The sequence below is a fragment of the Phyllopteryx taeniolatus genome, chromosome 6 (assembly GCF_024500385.1).
Source record: "Phyllopteryx taeniolatus isolate TA_2022b chromosome 6, UOR_Ptae_1.2, whole genome shotgun sequence".
NCBI classification, from domain to species: Eukaryota; Metazoa; Chordata; class Actinopteri; order Syngnathiformes; family Syngnathidae; genus Phyllopteryx; species Phyllopteryx taeniolatus.
In genome coordinates, this window is record NC_084507.1 from 28,192,887 (window position 1) to 28,213,442 (window position 20,556).

At 41.8% G+C, this 20,556-nt stretch overlaps 1 protein-coding gene and 1 long non-coding RNA gene across 5 annotated transcripts in view; one reads left to right on the forward strand and one right to left on the reverse strand.

Annotated features, from left to right (window-relative positions):
- spaca6 (sperm acrosome associated 6) overlaps positions 1–20,545 on the reverse strand; it is a 50,444-nt gene extending 29,899 nt beyond the window's left edge. For 3 of the 4 annotated variants that reach the window (XM_061776017.1, XM_061776016.1, XM_061776013.1), the window contains exons 1-3: positions 19,494–20,545; positions 16,502–16,611; positions 9,466–9,722 (exon numbers count right to left, since the gene is read on the reverse strand). The gene's annotated coding sequence lies outside the window, so the exon portion shown is untranslated. The remainder of the gene's footprint in view (positions 1–9,465; positions 9,723–16,501; positions 16,612–19,493) is intronic. The other variant, XM_061776014.1, reaches the window with a different exon arrangement.
- Positions 9,612–17,567, forward strand: LOC133479295 (uncharacterized). The gene is made up of 3 exons (XR_009788901.1): positions 9,612–9,747; positions 11,718–12,123; positions 12,208–17,567. It is a non-coding gene; the product is annotated as an uncharacterized LOC133479295 (long non-coding RNA).
- Positions 20,546–20,556: the final 11 nt, after the last annotated feature.

A 20,556-nucleotide genomic window follows, 5' to 3' on the forward strand; every position in this document is an offset into this window, starting at 1 on the left:
TGCGGCATAAACATTGTGTGGTATTGTATTTATGATATCTGCAAAGCATCTAAATGGAGGGACAAGCGCTGAGCCTCCTGCTCCGGTCCGACAAATAGAACTTCAAAAGAAGCAGCCAAACAGCTTTAGCAGTCCGACTACACAATGAGCATAACAACTCCCTGCCTGCTGGGAGCCGCAGCCCAGTTCATTTAGCCATCGCGAGCCATGTCTGTGCACATGTGTCTTTGTTCCGCCGCCGGCTTCTCAGAGGCTCCCCACCTTCTGCCGGCTCCAAAGCGGATGTATGGAGGAACCTTTTGGACCTCAATTTTACAGAGGAAATGCTTCCCCCCTCCCTCTCTCCTCCCTTCTATTTGCTCCTCACATGTAATGCCTGATTGACCACAGCACCCCTTAAAGAGGTCAAAGGGCAGACAAAACAGTCTGGTGTCATGGCAACCTGTGTGCCAACAACCAGAATGGTAGGGGGGAAAGCAAGGGGGGCTCAAATGAGCTGTCAGTTAAGCCTTTTAAGAATGCTGCCTTGTGTTTGGACTGGTGTGTGTGTGTGTGTGAGAGAGATACCGAATCAGACACACACACACACACACACATAATGCACCTGCATCATGAAAAGGTCCCTTCAAATCTGCACTCCAGAATAATGAAGTCAAATCCCACTGAGTGATGCATACAAATGGGCGCCTATAGAAGTATTGGGATGATCCGGTGACGTGCGTTCGCCTCTACACGCGCACACACTCCTGCAAGTCTGTGTTGCCGTGCGTGGGGTACACTACTTTGGTAAGAGGTTCTTTGTGACCGCTCGATGCAGCGGCAATGTGTCCGTGATAGGGGTTGTGGGGGGTGGGTGGGATAAATGGGAAACAAATGCATTCAGATCAATACTGAGCTGAGAGAGGGCGATTGGGGCCGAGAGGAGAGAGTGGCGAGGTGGTGAGTAGAGAGAGGGCGTTGGGGGGGGTGCATATGGAGGGACTGATTAATCATTCCTGTATTTTATTGATTTTCTGTTAAGGGGGTGAGTCAAACTCTGAATTATGTGCCTTGGTGTGTATGTGTGCTCCAGTCCTCACTGGGAGTGCAAAGTAATCAATTAGTCCCAGACTTCCCAATGGTTTTGCTATGCTCTACAAACCCTTGAGAATGTGTCCATGCAGGAACTGTTTGTAAATTCAGCTTAACTATCACAAAGAGTTTAATCTGCAATACTTGGTTTTGAAAAAAAGTGCCAATATTGTTTTCAACGTTGAACAGGAATGAGGAAGAAAGGGGGGTGAACAGGAAATCCCCTGTGAGGAGCTAATGAGGAGCTGACGACCAAGCAGACATAACAGAGGAGGAGGTGGTTGAGGGGGGGCAGTGGGGTTAACGGACCTCTGACATTGGCTGCGACTTTGTTCGCTCGTATACTTGGGGGCGGGCGAACGCACCTGGGCCAATATAAGAGCACAACGTTGAGGTTTTATGCGGCATTAAAAGATGCACTGCACACCCTTCACTAAGTGAATTGAACCTCCACTCAGCGTTACCTTGAACTTGAACAATGAGCCCGGTGTTTGTGCTGGGCCCACACTTCCTGACCTTTCCATCCCTGCATGGAGGCAGCCGACCGCGGCCGCTCCTTTCATCTTACAGATGTGACCCTGCAGACCCCGACGGACGACGCTAGCCTCTACTTCCTGCTTACTCGTGACACTTGTAAATGTTTGTTTTTGATGCTGTATTCTGGAAGTAGCATTAAGTGTTACATCTATGAACCATTGTTTACCACAAGGTCATTTACAATCAAGACTGTGCTTTGGTACAAACGAGCTGTGAAAGTGACCTAAGTATGTACTAACAAGAGCAGACCTCAACCCAGGCTTAAACACTTACATGTTAACTAACCATGTTAAGTGCTATGATCTAGTATCTTTACAGGATTAAAGGAATCACCTTCAGATGAAACCTGGTATGACATTACGTAATCTTTTTACAATGGGGATTAATACGAAAATAAAGAAAGTAAACCTGTGGGTTAGTCCACAGAAAGTTGCACACCAGAAAACTCATTTTGATAAAGATGGTGGAGGTCACGATTCAATGAGCAGATAATGGCCCAAGAAACAAATTTCTTCTTTCCCCTCTGCTCTTCTCCTCCTTTCCAACAATTGGATCTCAGTCACAGACAGTTTACTTCTGTCTGCCTTCATCTTTCTTCTTCACACTGTGTCCGCCTCCTTCTCTTCCCCCTCCATGTCTGGCACCAGAGAGGTGGCACACAGGCAGATGTCACTTCTGCCATTGGAGAGCATGTGCTTCACATAATGGAGAGCATTGTACACAATGCCAGGTAAGATGAGTTGATGTTCAGAATGATAAACTATGAACGTTAATTTCACATTCAATGCACATTTTAGAAGCTGCAAGACTTTAAAGAGAACAATTTGACCATATATATCTATCTTCTTATATTTCTTTTCCTTTCTGCTTGTCCCTTCTGGAGTCGCCACAGCACATCATCCTTTTCCATGTAAGCCTTTCTCCTGCATCCTCCTCTCGAACACCAACTGCCCTCATGTCTTACCTCACGACATCCATCTTCCTCTCGCTCTCTTGCCTGGCAGCTCCATCGTCATCATCCTTCTATCAATATACTGACTCTCTCTGCTCTGGACGTGTCCAAACCATCTAAGTTTCCTCTCTCTAACTTTGTCTCCAAAACATCGAACCTTGTCCCTCTGATGAGCTCATTTCTAATTTTATCCAACCTGGTTACTCCGAGTTCCGCCACCTCCAGCTCTGCTTCATGGCTGGCCTCAACACTGTTTTATAAACTTTGCCCTTTATCCTAGCAGAGACTCTTCTGTCACATAACAGACCTGATACCTTCCTCCACCCATTCCAACCTGCTTGGACCCGTTTCTTCACTTCCTGACCACATTCACCATTGCTCTGGACTGTTGACTCCAAGTATTTGAAGTCCTCCACCCTTGCTATCTCTTCTCCCTTTAGCCTCACTCTTCCCCCACCACCCATCTCATTCATGCGCATATATTCTGTCTTACTTCGGCGAATCTTCATTCCTCTGCTTTCCAGTGCATGCCTCCATCTTTCTAACTGTTCCTCCACCTGCTCCCTGCTTTCACTGCAGATCACAATGTCATCTGCAAACATCATGGTCCACGGGGATTCCAGTCTAACCTCATCTGTCAGCCTATCCATCACCACTCCAAACAGGAAGGGGCTCAGGGCTGATCCCTGATGCAGTCCCACCTCGACCTTAAATGTGTCTGTCACACCTACAGCACACCTCACTACTGTTCTGGTGCCCTCGTACATGTCCTGTATTATTCTAACATACTTCTCTGCCACTCCAGACTTCCGCATGCAGTACCACAGTTCCTCTCTGGGTACTCTGTCATAGGCTTTCTCTAGATCTACAAAGACACAATGTAGCTCCTTCTGACCCTCTCTGTACTTTTCCATCAACATCCTCAAGGCAAATAATGCATCTGTGGTACTCTTTCTAGGCATGAAACCATACTGTTGCTTGCAAATACTAAATAAATATATATTTATTTTGATGGTTGTCATTAATGTGCTGTTCTCACATTGCGTTTCATCTGACCAAATGAACGGCTACTTCAACTCAAAGTGAAGAAGAATCAACTTAATAGATTATTGTCAACAGTCCAAATCAAACAAATCCAGACAAGCATTAAAAAAAAAACAACACAATTGACCGCGCAAAAAAATCTAATTGCTGAAAGCAAGAAATGTTCAAAGAATGGATTTTTCTCTCTTCTTCTTGCCAGGTTCCTCCAACTGACCAAACACATGCACAATTTGGAGACTTTGAACTGCCTAGAGGTGAAATTACATGTGAATGGTTGTCTGTATCTAAATACCAGCCTTGTGACTGACTGGTAATCTGTGCAGTGTATAATTTGCCTCTCTCCCAGTGTCAGATGGTATAGTCTCCAAGACCACTTGTTACCAAGTACACGGTGAGCATTATGGCAAATGAGCACCCGAGAACACTCATAACCTCAAGCAACTGGCTCAATTAGCCTGCAAAAGGACTGACGACACAGCAAGGATAAATGGATTTCATTTATAGCGCGTCTTTCTAAATTCAAAGCACCAAAATGGTCTTTAACAAATGGCACCTCATTACCACAATGATGATGGTGTATGGTGCAGTGGGAGGAAAGTAAATGGCTCATTCACACACTGATGATGCGGTTTTTAGTGCAAGGCGTTTCAGTATCTAGCTCAAGGGCATGGAGATGTGAGGGAACTAACCTGCAGCCTCACGGTTGAGACGTGGCCACTCCAGCTCCAGAGCCAAACTGCCAATTGAACTCACTGCGCAATTAAAATGTTTACGCCACACTGCAAAATAATAATAATTTTTTTTTTTTTTTTTTTTTTAAATCGTGAGCAGTGTTGGTGAGTGATCTGCTTACAAGCCAAAGATAATTGTCTAATTTAATAGACAAGATGAGACAGTGAATGGAAAAAAAGAAAAGACTTAAAAATGGTGTTTGATCCTTATTCTGAACAGGAAAGATATGATGCTGAAGACAGCAGGAATGCGGTTCTGTGGGGACAATTTTCTCTACATGCTGAACGAAATGAAAATAACCGATGACATGCACAATGACAGCACACCCTGTCAAAAAAACCTCTTTAAAAAAAAAAAACAAAAAAAAAAAAATCACTGGTGTCATTCTAGTGTTCAGACATCTCATTCGTTCACCACATGGCTTTATGGCTAACCACCACTTTTGTGACACCATTTCTCACAGAACTGCAAGGAATAATACCCTCAATCTGCATTTCAACACAGGACAGACCATGATACCAAAGATGGCCCACTCTGTCAAAAAACTATTCCACAAATAAAAAATACAATATACTACTTATGTACGAAGAAGGCAATTACACCCAAGAGCAAAATATCGTCCAAATAACCAACTATTTCTCCAACTCTCAAAAGCAGTTACTCTTAAACTGTTTGAGCGTGATCTATAGAACCTGAGAGGAGGATTGGAGATTTTAAAGACAACTGGTGAAAGGAAAAAGCCATGCATCAAGAACAGGTCAGGGAAAAATAGTGATAGAGGGTGATGGAAGAGACAAAAAGAATAAATCCTCACTGCAGACTTTCAAAAACGTTGCACCAGTCTACAGCTATTAACCCTCAGGTGACCACCTCTGCCTCCAGCTAAATGCACAAACCCACCACTCAGCCCTTCGAACAGGAATATTTTTCATAGTTGGACATTCAAAATGGGAACTAAAGAATATGTTGTAAGTAGTACCCCCATTTGTCAAAATTAACGTCACAACCGCTCTCTTGCGAACGTCACATGTCCAAACCAGGAAAACAGGTTGGCGGACGACCCGCGTATGCTGCGATAACTACCATAACCACTGGTTGCTGATGTGATGGTTAAGACCCAAACTTGATAAAATTTCATCCAAACCATTTTGTCATCAACCCATAGTTATGCTAGTTATTGCAGCATACACGGGGAATCTGCTACATGCAACGCAAGCAGTTGTGACGTTAATTTCGGTCAACAATAGAGGGGGATATTTTCCAACATGGCGGCACCCTGAGATGGATGAAAATTTATGTATTAATCTATTTAATTCTTGTTTCACGAATGCAATATTAATCAGAATACTCTGTTTAGACCAGTGGGAGACGTATTCTTGCAAAAAAAAAAAAAAAAAAAAAAAAAAGACCAGGAAAAAAGTTAAGCTCTACATTCCAATCAAACTAATACATTATTTCTAGCAACGAGTTAATGCATGACCTTCATGCATCTGTTCAAAATGCCACCCATAGTAAACGCTGGAATAATGGCAGACACGCAATTACACATGCTATTGCATCTTTTATGAGAACATGCTCACACGGTATACAGTTTTTCTACAAAGATGCTTCCTGTACATGTCAGTGCAGAAAGTTTTCAATTCTGAGGAAGTAGTAAGGAAATGCAGTACAAGATAGGCTGGACACAAATGAATAAACACCTACAAATGAAAATATTTGCACAGATTAAGGATGCGAGACAAAGTGAAAGTGTTTCCTTTCTGACTTATTAACACCATTTTTCAGACAGTACATCATGTCCCCGAGTGTTGGTGGGTGGGGACACTAGCCATCCCTCCATCTTAGTTGAGCAGCACGTCTGAGCCAAAGAGAGGCGAAGGACAATGTGCCGCAGTCAGGTGCACGGCATTATTTCTGTGATACCGCACTACGATGCTGGACTGAAGAGATTAGGTTTAATCTAGGATGGCGAAAAATTTGTTTCACTGGCTAAGATACACGGAAACCACGGGGAACGTGTTTCACCTCTTTGTCAGAGCCGCCTGACTCTCTGAGAGGCAGAAATGGATGCCGCGCTAACCCATTTGAGGATTAAATCCATTTATCATCTGACAGTGAAAGATTTAAATCCTGGCTGATTTAACTTCATCAAGAGGAGCATGTTTCATACCTTTCATCTTGTCGTAGATAAAAACAAAGATATGAACTCTTTCCATGAATGATGTAAAAAAAAAAAAAAAAAAAAAAGATATGCATCAACAGTTCTGCAAGTTTGCTATACCCTGACATAAGTTTTGATTGTTTTTTCGTTTAAAAGAAAGCACCAGTCACAAATTTGGTCTGTGAGCCACAAGTGCAGTACTAAGGTGAAAGGTGGCTTTTAGACAAGAAGAGATAATCACATATACTTTTAGTATGAGTCTCAATACAAGGGAACATTCCCCATGCCATAAATGAGTACATCATCAAATGCCAGAAAAATTTTGGAGGAAAAACAGAATTTCAACCTGGTTATTAATCTTAGTTTTCAGTCTAGCTGAGGGAAACTGTGCTTATCAAGTAGGAAAGCCCTGTGGGTATCCAGATGGAGCTCTCCCAATGCAGCCCCATTTCAACCCTGCGTCCTAGAGCAGCGACACAAATGCAACTGGAACACTTAGTCCAGAGGGAATATAGCACACTCAGACCGTGAGAGAGCTTTAGCACATCCATCGTGGATGGTCACATGGTGCACTATTCTCTCGCTCTCGCTGCATACTGGATCATGTGTAGACCTTCACACCAGGACTGCATAATTGATTGTGAAGACCGAGTTGTGTTTCATCACACAGGGGAAATCACACAACATTTTGGCACGCTGTTGTTGAAACGTCACAGATCCATTAATGGCAATGTCAAGCCGAATGTGGTGAAAACAACATATATTTGTGGCTGGCGTAATCAATTATTTCTGTCAGTAAGTAGTCAGTACGATTCAGCGGAGGTTTCTCATATGCTTGTACGCTGTAAGTACCGTATCAAAAGAAGCATACTCATACCATTTTCAATCTGTTAAAGATACCAAGTGCTTTGTTCCCAGTGAGGACATCGAAGGCCATACTTCTCAAATATTTACAAAGAACTTCGCAACAGTGTGGAGGAAAAGCACCGTTTTAACAGCAAGAAACCTTGAAGAAACGCGAGTCAAGATTTACCTTCACTAGTTGTTGGGAGATTTGGCACACACGGAGATGGGAATGCCTTTCAAATCTTTGATGAAATATTTGAGATGTTTTCATGACATAGTCAAATGAGTTGACTGAGCATGTACCAGGTAAACTTCAAACAGTGCCTCATGAAGCGTCAAAGGTCTAATTGAAGTAAGCTCTAATTACATGCATCTTGATTTGCTCTTTTATTGAATATGAATAGAAGTTAGCATCAAAAAACTTCAAGGACAGCTTTACAACCTTCTTGTTTTCTCAAACAACAAAGGAAAATGTCTCTGCCAAGATGTTTTCAAGTTAGCTTTTTTTTCCTAGTGTGTATTATTGCAGTACTGTTACCAATGAGTAAGCAACAATGCGTTATAATGGTCACAGACACAAAACCACATTTTGAAGTACGGTCATCTAAACTGGAATGTTGCTATTGATTTTGGTAATCCATTTTTTCATCAATTATGAAATGTATTAATTGTTTAAGCTATCTGCGCCTCAGAGAATAGTTGTGTTTAAGAGCTAATGTTAGAGCGATACAATTAACTTTCACCCTGGAGCAGTTATATATCCAAATACTGCAGTCATACAAATACTACGAGGCAAGAATGGCAGAACAGTACAGTATTCAACTCTCAAAATTCTCAGTACTGCCTTCAAAACGTGAATAATATTAGTCAATCCCATATCTGTTTTCAACACAGTACTAGATAAAGGTTTACTAGTTTTCTTTGTCTCTTGACTGTTACTGATCTACTGCGAATTACTACAACTGTCTAACCACTATTGAAACGTCAAAATATTACATTTCATAATGTAATATTGCTCAAGATAAATTAAGCTATTGTGTTCTTTCATGAACAGTCATGAATATGACTAATGTTAAAATCTGAGTAACTTGCAGGTGCTAATGAAAAAAAAAATTCTTCAGACAGCTTCTTGCTAAATCTTATATATTTACTTAAACCTATAAATTGCCATGATGGCATCACAAGAGAGTATGTTCTCAATTGCATTTGTCTGGATAAATAAAGGTTAAAAAAATAAGCCATAAAATCTCAAGTCAGATATCAGATTTGAATTTAAAAAATTAGTCTCAATAAGACCTGAAATAATGCACGGATAACATCAAGTCAGCCTCTGCGATTTTCTGCCCTCAGCTGAACGCCGCTCCCTGGCAGGGAGACAAGCGGGGCATCTTTGTCAATTTGCATGCAGTCACGGTGAAGTTCAAGGCCTGAGAGCTGTAAGCTGGTCTCCATGGAGATAAAGAGCCTGGATTGAAACAGTGCACATGTGGTGGAGAGAAACGGACACAATAGAGGCTGGGAACACACAGGGAGGTGAGAGTGGACGAGGTGAGAGGTGCACGGACACAATCACACAGGTACTAAGAGGTGTGGGTACACAGAGGACTGAATGTGGGAACACATTTTGAAAGCAGGCAAAATTACGTGTACAATGTGTCACTGTGTGGGGAGCATGATGGATAAATTATTCAAATTCTTAACATCACCTTTGAAACAGTTAGATAAAAGCTAATTTCGCCAAACTCCTCCTCTCAATGATAGAATCTACATAGATTTAAATGAATTTAACAGCGTTTTAACAACTGCACGAAATAGAGTACCTGACCTGCTGCTCTTCACCATTCAGCAATCTAATGGGCCTTAAAATAAGCCTTTGGCTAGTAGCGGGATGACCTGGCTACACCTTAAACTGTTTGGCAAATACGGGAGATAAAATCCATGGTGGGAATACAGGAGAAGCTTGGAGGCAAAATGTTTTTGCTTGAGTGGGAAGCAGGAACATTTCCTTTACAAACTACAAAACCCATGCTCCGCATAGACAAGAGACAACAAAGAACTTGACATAAAACCACAATGTGTTTGCTTGTTAAACAACTTCAAGAGAGCAAGTTAATACTTTTACCTTGTCCAGCTTTTTCAACCACTTGGTTCCTCCCACTCGGTCCACTCGGGAGTTCGTGCTGTCCCTCTTAACTAGCAGGCTTGCGTTTCTGTTTTCCCTCCAGCCTTTGCGCCAATTCACTCTTCACATTTTAGCCGCCGTGTGCGGTAAAACTAGTGGGCTGGCAGAGGTGCTGCTGGGACGGCATACGCTTCAGCTTTGCAAAACCGGTTCCTCTCTGGTGCCACCAAAGTCCCGGGAGGTGCAAAGCGCTGGAGCTGAGAAAAGGGAAGGAGGAAGAAGGTATCAATCGCCTCGTGTGTGTATGTGCGTGTGAGCGTGTAAATGTGTGCGTGTGTGTGCATGGTAGGAATGAAGGAGACGCGAGAGGGAGGGACGGCGATTCAGAGAAAGGAAGGTGGGAGGGAATATGTGGAAAGGAAAAGGGGAGGAGACATTTTCTCAATTTTTCTTGTTCCAAGTATTTTTGAATTTCCCACCTTTTTTCTCTGATATGATCCACATACTATGTACCAAGGAACCTCGTCAACAGGTCATTCTTTTTCCCTTTCTGTGGCTGTTTTGTTTCCCTTTGTTATATTCTCCTTTGTCAGAGCCAGCTGTGTCTTTAAGCCTGTGCACTTGAACTCCGAGGGCTGTTCTTTCTCGGTGTACTTCCCCTCTGCTGGCCCCCTAGCATACAGGAAAGACACTCAGCTTGCAGGAGTGTGTGTGTGTGTGTGTGCATGAGTGAGGGAGAGGCAGATAGAGAAAGCACAGAGGAACAAAAAGGGGCAGAGGGAGAAATGCAGATGGGGGAAGGGAAAGGTTTGTAACTGGTGGTTCAAGGCTAGGGCAGCCTCTCGTGTCACATGTAACGGCATTTCCGAATACTGTACACTGAACTCCAACATGTGCGCCACAATCAGCACAATGATATCCTAATGAGAACATGCGTTCTTTTGCCATTTTAAGGGCTGCATCAATGTTAATGGGCTGCCTAATGGGCTGTTTGAGGACTGCTGCTGAAATATTGATTGGGACGAATAAAGTGGGTTTGTAGCGTCCAACACGTCAAGAGGAGAGTGCAAGGTTAATGTCAGACCACTGAACAGATCCGCAAAAACATCTCCATAGCAACTGCTGGCATGATTCAAAATGCATTTTACTCATGCTTGGGGTCAAGATTTTTGCTTTTAAGCATTTGTCAAAAAAAAGAATAATAATTTTAAAAAAATTAAAAAGGGGGGAAAAAAAGTTGAGAGAGTGACCCTACCCGCTCACATTAAGTGATTGGATGGTGGAGACAGTAAAGAAAGGAGCAGGCCAGTCAGGAGATCTGGAAAGATTCAGAGGCCAACAAGGGCAGACTGTAAACTGACCCGCCCCGCACCACTCCTCTTGCACAGGCTTGCATATGTTCAATTGTTCTGCTTGATATATGTGGCCTCTACTTAGACATACATTCTGTAAAGACTATCAAAATGTTAAGTGTGATACAATTATAGGGTGTTAACAATATTAGCCTCTTGAGACCCGAGCTTTTGTCTGGTGGTCATTTTTTATTTCTCCTTGCTATTTGGGATAACTAAGACCTAATAAGTACAATAACTAAACTTGATTTGTGTACAGAAAGTGGTTTTTTTTTTTTACAGAAAAGTATGTCCTTATATGGACAGTTGGCTAACCATACCATGAAAAGAATACTTTTGCTCTTTGGAACCCAGTTGGTGTGCATACAAACTTTTAGCTTCCAACAATAAGCGGTTGTCTCAAAAATCAATGTCCTCAGATGAGTACAATGGGTCGATCTTACTGTATGACGCAAAAAGAAACCATTGGTCAAAAAAGAATAGAACAGTTAATTTCAAAATGTAAACATTAATGCAAACAGCAACAGTGCAACAAGCTGTTTATACAAAGCCCTGAACATTGCAATTCAACAATGAAAGTGCAGTGTCCCAGCACTCAGTGTCTGAACACATCTTTCCAGAAAGAAACTACACCAAAAAAGTAGTCAATTACTTTTCTTGACCAGCCTTTAATCTGTAGCTTTATCTAAGTAGCTTCCTCTAACAAGCATAACCTCCAGTAGGCTGTCTGTCTTCCTATCTGGAACAGCCCTATTGGCCTTTGTGAAATGCTGCAAAGCAGTTGCGTTCACTTTGCTGGCAGAAGTACACATTACGTGTCATGCATCGCACACAAGACTACCCAGAGCAGCCTTGTTCTCTGCAAAGTACAGTTTTTTTTTTTTTGTTTGTTTTTTTAAGGCAACCATCTCCGGGAGATGAGACGCAATGAAGTGGACTGAGACGTGGGGGACTGGAGTGACCCGAGACCTTTTGCCTGGTGGTGGTGGAAGGTGTCCATTGTCATCCTCTGCAACATGATGTACTTCATGATGTCCTAACTTGGGCTACCAATTTCCTGGTTATCGCTGTGATACAGTTCCCAGCTGTTGACAAGGGCAAGATCTGTGAAGTGCATCAGCATGCGAATGGTCCACTTTTTTGTTCGCACACTCATTCGGTAGTCGCTTATCATCCTATCTGACAAGTCAACTCCTCCCATCTTTGAGTTGTACTCACGCACAACACATCTTTTTTCTTTCTTGGACCACTGCTGGCAAATGTCTTCTGGCTGCTCAGCATGAACAGTGGAGAACAACAAAACTGGGTGATTCTCATACTACTTGACAATGCATACTTTCCCATCTGCCCTGGTTACTGTGGCTGACGAACCTCTTCCTTTCTGTTTCAGGGTTTTCTCATGTGGTAGCTTTTTCATTGCTTGAGAGACCCGGTTCTTCCTCACTGTACCAGTAAGGTACACCGCATTTCTCAGCATGTGATCAATAGCTTGTGTGCTGGTGAAGACGTGGACACAATACACTTTAGTACCAGCAGTCAGAGTTTCGCAGAGATGTTTGATGACAAATGTTCCTCAACCCAATCCTTCTGAACCCTGCACCTGCAAAGCTAGTGTCTTTGAACGTTGGTAGACTTCAAAGTCTAGCACTATTCCATCCACTGATGCCAGCACGAAGTCCTTCATTCCCACTGGATTCGGCTTTAGTGGCAAATACTGCCGGAATGTACATGCCCATGTAATTGGGATCATCGGTCTACTGAAAACCTTTGAGTATCCGCTTCATGAAAAGACTAACTTTCCAGAATCTGTCGGCACCGTCGGCAAACAACAGTATGTCTGAACTTTCTTAAAATGAATGACCAGTCGCCTCAGTGCAACACTTATAATGAGATTATATTGTGCAAAGGAGAGTCAAATGTTAATTTTAGTCTATGATGCGGGCTGCTGAGAAAATGGATGTTCATAATTTGGACACCCTTTATATAAACCATGCAAACCTTTTTGACCCAGCACTCTAAAATAATCGGAATCGAGAATCTTTTAGAACTGGAATCTAACTAAGGAACCGGAATCGGAATCGCTCAAATTCAAATGATGCCCAACCCTATACGCCACATAATCCATTGGCAGCCAATCACTTCGCTCATTTTGCAAATAATCTTCAACCTGAAACGTGTATTTACACTTGCAAACCTTTCTAAATCGTTAGTTTATTTAACTACATGCATAAGCAGATGTGCCACTTGAAGGAACTAATTACAACTCAAGGAACTAATTAATTCAACTGAATAATCACGTTTAGTTGACCACATGGCACAAACAATACCGTTACATAATCCCAATGTCCTCAAACAAGTACATAAGATTTATTGATGTTTTACTCTGAAGATGTTACTAAAATGTGTCAAATTTGAATTTCATATCAAGCTAGAGATGTTTTTGTACACAAATACACTGATTTCATTCTGAAAATTTTGTTTAGGGTTTTACAGTTCTCAATTTTCCTGTAGAAGTCTTTTGCAGATATTGCCACCATTTTATTTTCACTGAAATGGGTGTAATGTTGTGATATGACCACAAGATAGTGGCCGCAGTGTCCCCAAATGTAGCTCATAAGTCAAAGTTTAGAAAAGTGAAGTATCATGGGTCTGAGAGGCATACATGTAATGGCCTCACATGAGCATGCAGGGTCTCAGGTGGCTAGTGTCATGTGGATCTGGATCTGACTCGTCATGGCATAGTTTTTTCTAGTAAGGATCTTCCAATGATCTCACGAAGTTGAAGCAGAGGTAAGAAAGACAGGATTCACTAAGAGCCCCCCCGCACCACACACAAAAATCAATGAAGATCATGCTACACTTATAACGCACATCTATGTCTGTCTACTTTGGAGTTTTTGGCACAGATCATGCCACGTGCAATTAGGCGGACACTAAACTGAACCATCGCAAACCAATTACGGTCGGCAACTCCCTGCTGCATATCTACTACCAATGTGCTGCAAAGGAAAAACTGTGACCCTTGGTGTTCTTATTGGCACAATATTTTGAGGTTTCACATGAACTAGACTGTATTTGTTTTGGGGGGGAGGCAAGAATAAAGGACAGTGTGGATATTTGAGAGGTTACTGACAATGATAGCCCCATTCATTGACTCCACTCGTGCATGTCGATGCCGGAGACTTGCCACATTTTGCTTTTTAGCCAGAGGTACTTATGACGTTATAAAAATAGTTTTTTTTATTAATAGTAATATTGTTAAGCACTACATATACAGTATACTGCTTTTACTGTATAGGAACAGCTTTGCAGCAGCTGGCTGGATCTCGCTTTTTGGTGTGAAAGATCAATTTATCACAACATGGCATTTCTCATTGGCCGTTAGTAGGGTTGCCGCTATCGAATATTTTCAGAATTTATTATTCTATCGCTCATTCCATCAATTAATCGAACAATGTAAAATACTGTTCTTCCAATTAGTCTTTCTTACCTGATTATTTGTATTCATTTGCTTTTGTATAATGATTCAACAAAACCGAATAAAAAAAACAATTAATTAAACAACATCACACGAGAGGGAGTGATGTTGTATTCACCAACCCGTTCGAAACAGAGAGCTACTTAATGAGAGTACTAATTAATGAGAAGGGATAACTGAGGCGAAAACTACACAACCTCGCAACCTGCATGACAGTTCGGCGGCGTTCAGTGAAGTCACGTTGATTGGTGTGCGGCGGGAGAGTTTAAGAGAATTACCGTGCTTTGCTGTTAGCATTGTTTAGACCATTAACATTGAGCCCGAATCAGCTTCTTGATTGACAGCGAGCACCACCATTCATACTTCGTGGTCACACTATATTGCAGATCTTGATTTCAGATATTTTTTATACTGTTTGTACAATAGTTGTGTGTCGTCCATTGCTCTTGCGCTCTCTCAATTTATTATGTGTTTAAATGTGTTTGTATTGTTTTCTGTGTTTATAGGCCTTTCCAAAGATTTAAGTGCCGTAAATGCAACAACATGTCTAGGGTGTATTTAAATAGAGGATTTTTATTTCATGAATTTCACTTATTGGACTGGAATTTGAACAGAAGTACAATACTTGAGTTCATGTGAATGTGAAAGGTCCGGTTCGACTGGGTTTGCCTTGGACCACGCCACTGTGCTGAGAAACAGCGACGGCCAGCCACACAAACTGTGACAGTATGGTGGATCGCTTGTGCTTTGATTTAAGAAGGAAGATAGCCAGCTAGCTAGCCCGCTAGCTGCACTACACTTCAGCCGTGGACCAATGGTTAAGATTATCGCCTGCCACCGTGGGGGACCTAGGTTCAAGACCCCGACTGGACCATCCGCCAACATCCAAGGTGATACTGATTCTTCTTCTTCCTCGCGGTTATATGCTTCATTTTGGCGCTGAGAGGCGACCTGGCTGGCCACTCTGGCCTGCCCAGGCTTCTCTTTACCGATCGATTGAGAGGCTGGTGGCGGCTCCGTTCCCCGCACGTTAAAGCCGGTGAGCGTCTCCGCCCAGCCCGCAGCGAGGAAAAACCCAAGTGAATTAACTCCCCTGCAGTAGCTGATGAATACAAAAAATATTTGCACCTTTTCCCATCCAAGGCAAAAGAGCATGTGCTTTAACACCATTAGGAGTTTATCTGTGCCTGTGCCTGATACCGGTGTGAACAAGGTTTTTCACTGTGCAAGATGCAGACAAAGCAGTACAGATGCGTAATTGTCTTGGAAATTAAATGAGGGCTGAGTCCCACATCCCAAGTCTATCACTCAACCCATACAAGCACCGCATGCTACTCCAAATACAGAATAATAGCTAAGTGAAATATTCTTTGGTTGGAACCTCAAGGATGGGGACTGGTTGTCGCACTAGTGTGATCCCTCAAGATGTGATTTATTTCTTGTGTAAACAATGTGTTATTCTTTTCATGTTTGTTTGGTTCCTTACCAACCCTCTTTGAAGCTGAGTGGATCTGTAATACATTCTGCGTTTTGATGAGACCAAAGCAAGGAGTGGGAATGAAATATAGGCAATGAAAAAGCCACAAGCCACATTCCATTGAGTGAGAAAGAGCCTGCTTGCTGGTTTATATTGATATTGCGGTTGATTTAACGCCATCTTATCTGCTGAGAAAACATCGTTACATTGGATTTACATTCTGAGAATCTAAAACAATATTAAATAATTCTGTGGAAAACTTGGAAATGTACTGATGTTTAAGACAAAAAAGATAAAATGTTTACATTGAGAACATAATTTAATTTAGTCCTTTTAGCAAAATCACTAACAATATCGTATGTTTTCATCACGTGTAAATGAAAATGAAGCAGTTGTAACTGAAATGCCATCGACTTTAATCTACAACATTGAACGATGACTGTTCATGATATAACCCATGTTTCCTTTAGCATCATGAAACTCATCCTAAAATGTGCAATGTGTATTTAACAAGAAATCTTCCTTTCTGGTTTGTCTGCAAGGTTCCATGCCAAGTATAGTATATAGTATAGTTCCCCCGCCCCCCACCACCCCCCCAATGTGAAATGAGAGCAGTGGTTTAATGCATAGCAAATACAACTAGGTATCGATCCACAGTGCGGTGGAAGAAGAAGAGGAGAGAGGATGCTAAAGGTCAAAGGAGGAGGTGTTAGTTTAATCGGTTCATACCTTTCGTGAGCACGGCACAGGCATGTTGACCACATTAGGGGGCCAGAGTAAAGGGACTGAACACTTCTGCAGGCAGACAAACCGGTCCCAGGCTCAAGGTCGGTCATTACCTGAGGGAAAGAGGCGGCATGTGACTTAGGGCAAGGAATGCTTACACTAATCTTGAAATGGCCTGACCGATCGATGGCATTAAGCTCCCCGTGAAAGAGAGAAATCAATACGTTTTAAAGGCAAAGCAGGCTGCATGTGGTTTGCGCGTGTGGCCCGCACTCCTGGCTCCAGACGTGTTCAGACTCCAGCTGCTTGCTCGAATGGCAACCACACGTCCGTTTGTGGAAAATGTGTTGAAATCACACTTGTCCTACTTTGATTGCTCCTCGCTCGCAGCATAATGTGTTGGAGAAGCACAAATGCCATACCAACAGGGAGTAATCAATTGAGCAAGATGATGCACAGCTCGGAAAACAAGCACATAAATACACTGATAAATGAACCAAACAACCTGTGACGCTTAGAGGAATTTAAGTGCTTGTTTAAAGACTGTAATGTAATCAGTGTTACAGTTAATAACAGGAAGGGCCTCCAGTGGTACAATTGAAGAACTGGTGGGCTGGCCATTTGGCCCACAGTGCAATTCTGAGAACAAATGAAACCTCGTGGAAACTGTTATAAAAACCCACAACTACTCATAAAATATAATAATACATATTTATTAGATTTTGTATGATTTATTTTTACAAAATACATTTAATATGGCCCTAAAGGGATGATGAAAAAGTTTCCACTACCATGCTTTACAACATCTTGTATCCCTCGCCTCTAATTCCCCACATATGCCCGCTTCCATCTCTAATATCCCACAAAAAAGTCAGTTGTAATTTACTGTTGACTTGGCATCTGGGCCAAGCGAGTGTGATTAGGTGGAGGCGGCAGTTAAGAATAATCCAGAGAGAAATGACAGACTGTCAAATAATACCTGCACTAAAAATGACCACATAGAAACCTCTGTGGAAATAAGTGAAAAAAAACAGGAACACTTCAGCAAACCAATGTCAGTAAATACAGTTCGGCGCTACATCTGTAAGTGCAACTTGAAACTCTACTATGCAAAGCAAAAGCCATTTATCAACACCACCCAGAAACGCCGCCGGCTTCTCTGGGCCGAGCTCATCTCAGATGGACTGATGTAAAGTGGAAAAATGTCCTTTGGTCCGACGAGTCCACGTTTCAAATAATTTTTGGAAATTGCGGACGTCCTGTCCTCCGATCCAAAGAGGAAAATAATCATCCGGACTGGTATGGACACAAAGTTCAAAACCCAGCATCTGTGATGGTATGGGGCTGTGTTAGTGCCAATGGCATGGGTAACTTACACATCTGTGAAGGCACCATTAATGCTGAAAGTTAAATACAGGTTTTGGAGAAACATATGCTGCCATCCAAGCAACATCTTTTTCACGGACGCCCCTGCTTATTTCAGCAAGACAATGACAAACCACATTCTGCACGTGTTACAACAGCGTGGCTTCGTAGTAAAAGAGTGTGGGTACTAGACTGGCCTGCCTGCAGTCCAGACCTGTCTCCCATTGTGGCGCATTATGAAACGTAAAATACGACAACGGAGACCCCGGACTGTTGAACAGCTGAAGCTGTACATCAAGCAAGAATGGGAAAGAATTCCACCTACAAAGCTTCAACAATCAGAGTCCTCAGTTTCCAAACGTTTATTGAATGTTGTTAAAAGGTGATGTAACACAGTGGTAAACATGACCCTGTCCCAGCTTTTTTGGAACGTGTTGCAGCCATAAAATTCCAAGTTAATGATTATTTGCTAAAAACAATCAAGTTTATCAGTTTGAACATTAAATATCTTGTCTTTGTAGTGTATTCAATTACATATTGGTTGAACATGATTTGCTAATCACTGTATTCTGTTTTTTTATGTTTAACACAACGTCCCAACATCATTGGAATTGGGGTTGTATTTAACATATTTGATATGTTCATGTCACACATAATTGGATCCAATTGTGATGAGATACAAGGCTGCACTCTAGTGGCCACCTTGAAAAAAGCATCACAACGTAAACCTGGTTGCGATGCATTGTTGACATACAGTAAATACATGCTGACTAATTGTGCGACACTGTTTTTCTATCCTCTGTAATCTCTCCCTGTTGTGTTATGATGTAAATGTGTTAATTTGTTGAAGTTGTATACTATTATTGCATTCTAATTGTCACATGACATCTACAATTGTATGCTTTGTGTGTAAATAAAGTTCCTAAAATTACAAAAATGAAAATTATTTGTTAAATACTAAGAACTAAAGAAGTAAACTGAACACTGGTTGTTAAAAGTGCATATTAAATCCATTTTCTATACTGTTTAAGTGGGCTACAACCATTGATTAATTGGAACAAATTTGAGGCCGTAGGCCAGGAGAAAAACCAATTAGGAAGCAAACTGAAGCTTGTGCTGGCCTCCAGAAGCAAATACAGGAGCAACTGGTTGTGTTGAGTATTTGCTTAAGGTGCCTCCCAAGTCATTCATCACAATAGAAAAGGAGAAGAGTTTGCGACTGCAATAGTTTTCAGATAAGCTGACAGTTAGCATAGCTTCCTCTAGTTCTACTCTTTCTTCTTCTTCTACTTTGTATTTTGCACACACTGAGCAGTAAACATTCACTCCGGGATTTTTTCCCCCCCCTCATCATGTATGCGGTCGCTCACATTTTAAAAGGTAAAAGGTTTAATGTTGGTATGTGTGGATGAATACCTATGCACTAACACAAATTAAGATCCCTCCCCCCCAAAAAAAACAAAAAAGAAAACCCCCCCCAAAAAATCGCATGGAGAAATGAGGTTCAGATAAGCATCCTTAAATATGATCAGCTAATGTATGTATTGAGTTAAGAGCAACAGTCTTGTCAGTCTGTGATGCCGTCATGGTGGGTATTCATGTCCACATTATCGGCCTTCAACTGACTCACGTTGTTATGGCTGGATGTCTGCAGTCTAAAGAGCGCCAGGCTTGTAAAGTGGAACTTTGTGGCACAGCTCTGAGATACGCATGAGGACCTAAAAAAACACAAGAAACAAAGTACCAAACCAGTGTTGTGCTTATGGCATTTAAACAACAAAGACTCTCAAACTATAATTGAAGATTATTGAATAAGATTGTTGTGAAAAGATTGGGAACGTCTAAAGCTACTTATTGGGTACTGATTAATGCAAACAGCTACGAGTTTGATCGCTGCTTCAGGTTAAAATCCATTGTTATTCATACTACGGCTGCAAAATACCAATTTTTTTTCGTGACAGATTGAACTGAAAATTATTATTTCAATGAATTGAATATGATTCAGCCACTGGCTTGGTCCACAACATGTCAGTAAATGGGGGGAGGAATCGTTGATCATTGTTTTCCGAAGTAACAGTAGATGTTTGCAAATGTCTTTCTTATAAATATTATCAGTCCACTTTCATGAGGGACTACAGAAATATTTAATGTTGAGAGGCTGAAATCAAACTATTTGGACACTTAAGTTAAAAGAATCGGTTATCAAAATAGTTGTCAGTTACTTTGATGATGGATTAGTTGTCGATTAATCGTGACACCTCTACTTGGACGCCAATCAGCGTCACTAGAAACTGATGACGTCACCGTCATTAACTGGAGGGCCACGTTGTAAAATAGGCCACTGCACTGTATTGTAACATATTTATGCTTCAAAAACGGGGGGCTGGAGTTTGCATACAATCAAACAAAAGCCAAATGTTAAAAATTCTGCCTCCACGTTCGTTTTTGGTCAATAGCCATCTCCGTCTACCACGGCACGGTAGCAGTTTAGTTTAGCATAGCCGTATAAAAGTATACAAACTTGACACAGTAACACCAGGAAGCTGTCCCTAGTTGTTGTTTGGTCGAACGGTGTTCTTAACAGGCTTCTTTGATAAACGGACACTTAACAGAGAGACCACGGAGAGTGGCAGCGTCGCAGCAGCTCATTTCGGCATTCGCCATTAGCCTCTGGGCAACCAGTGGCAGTTACC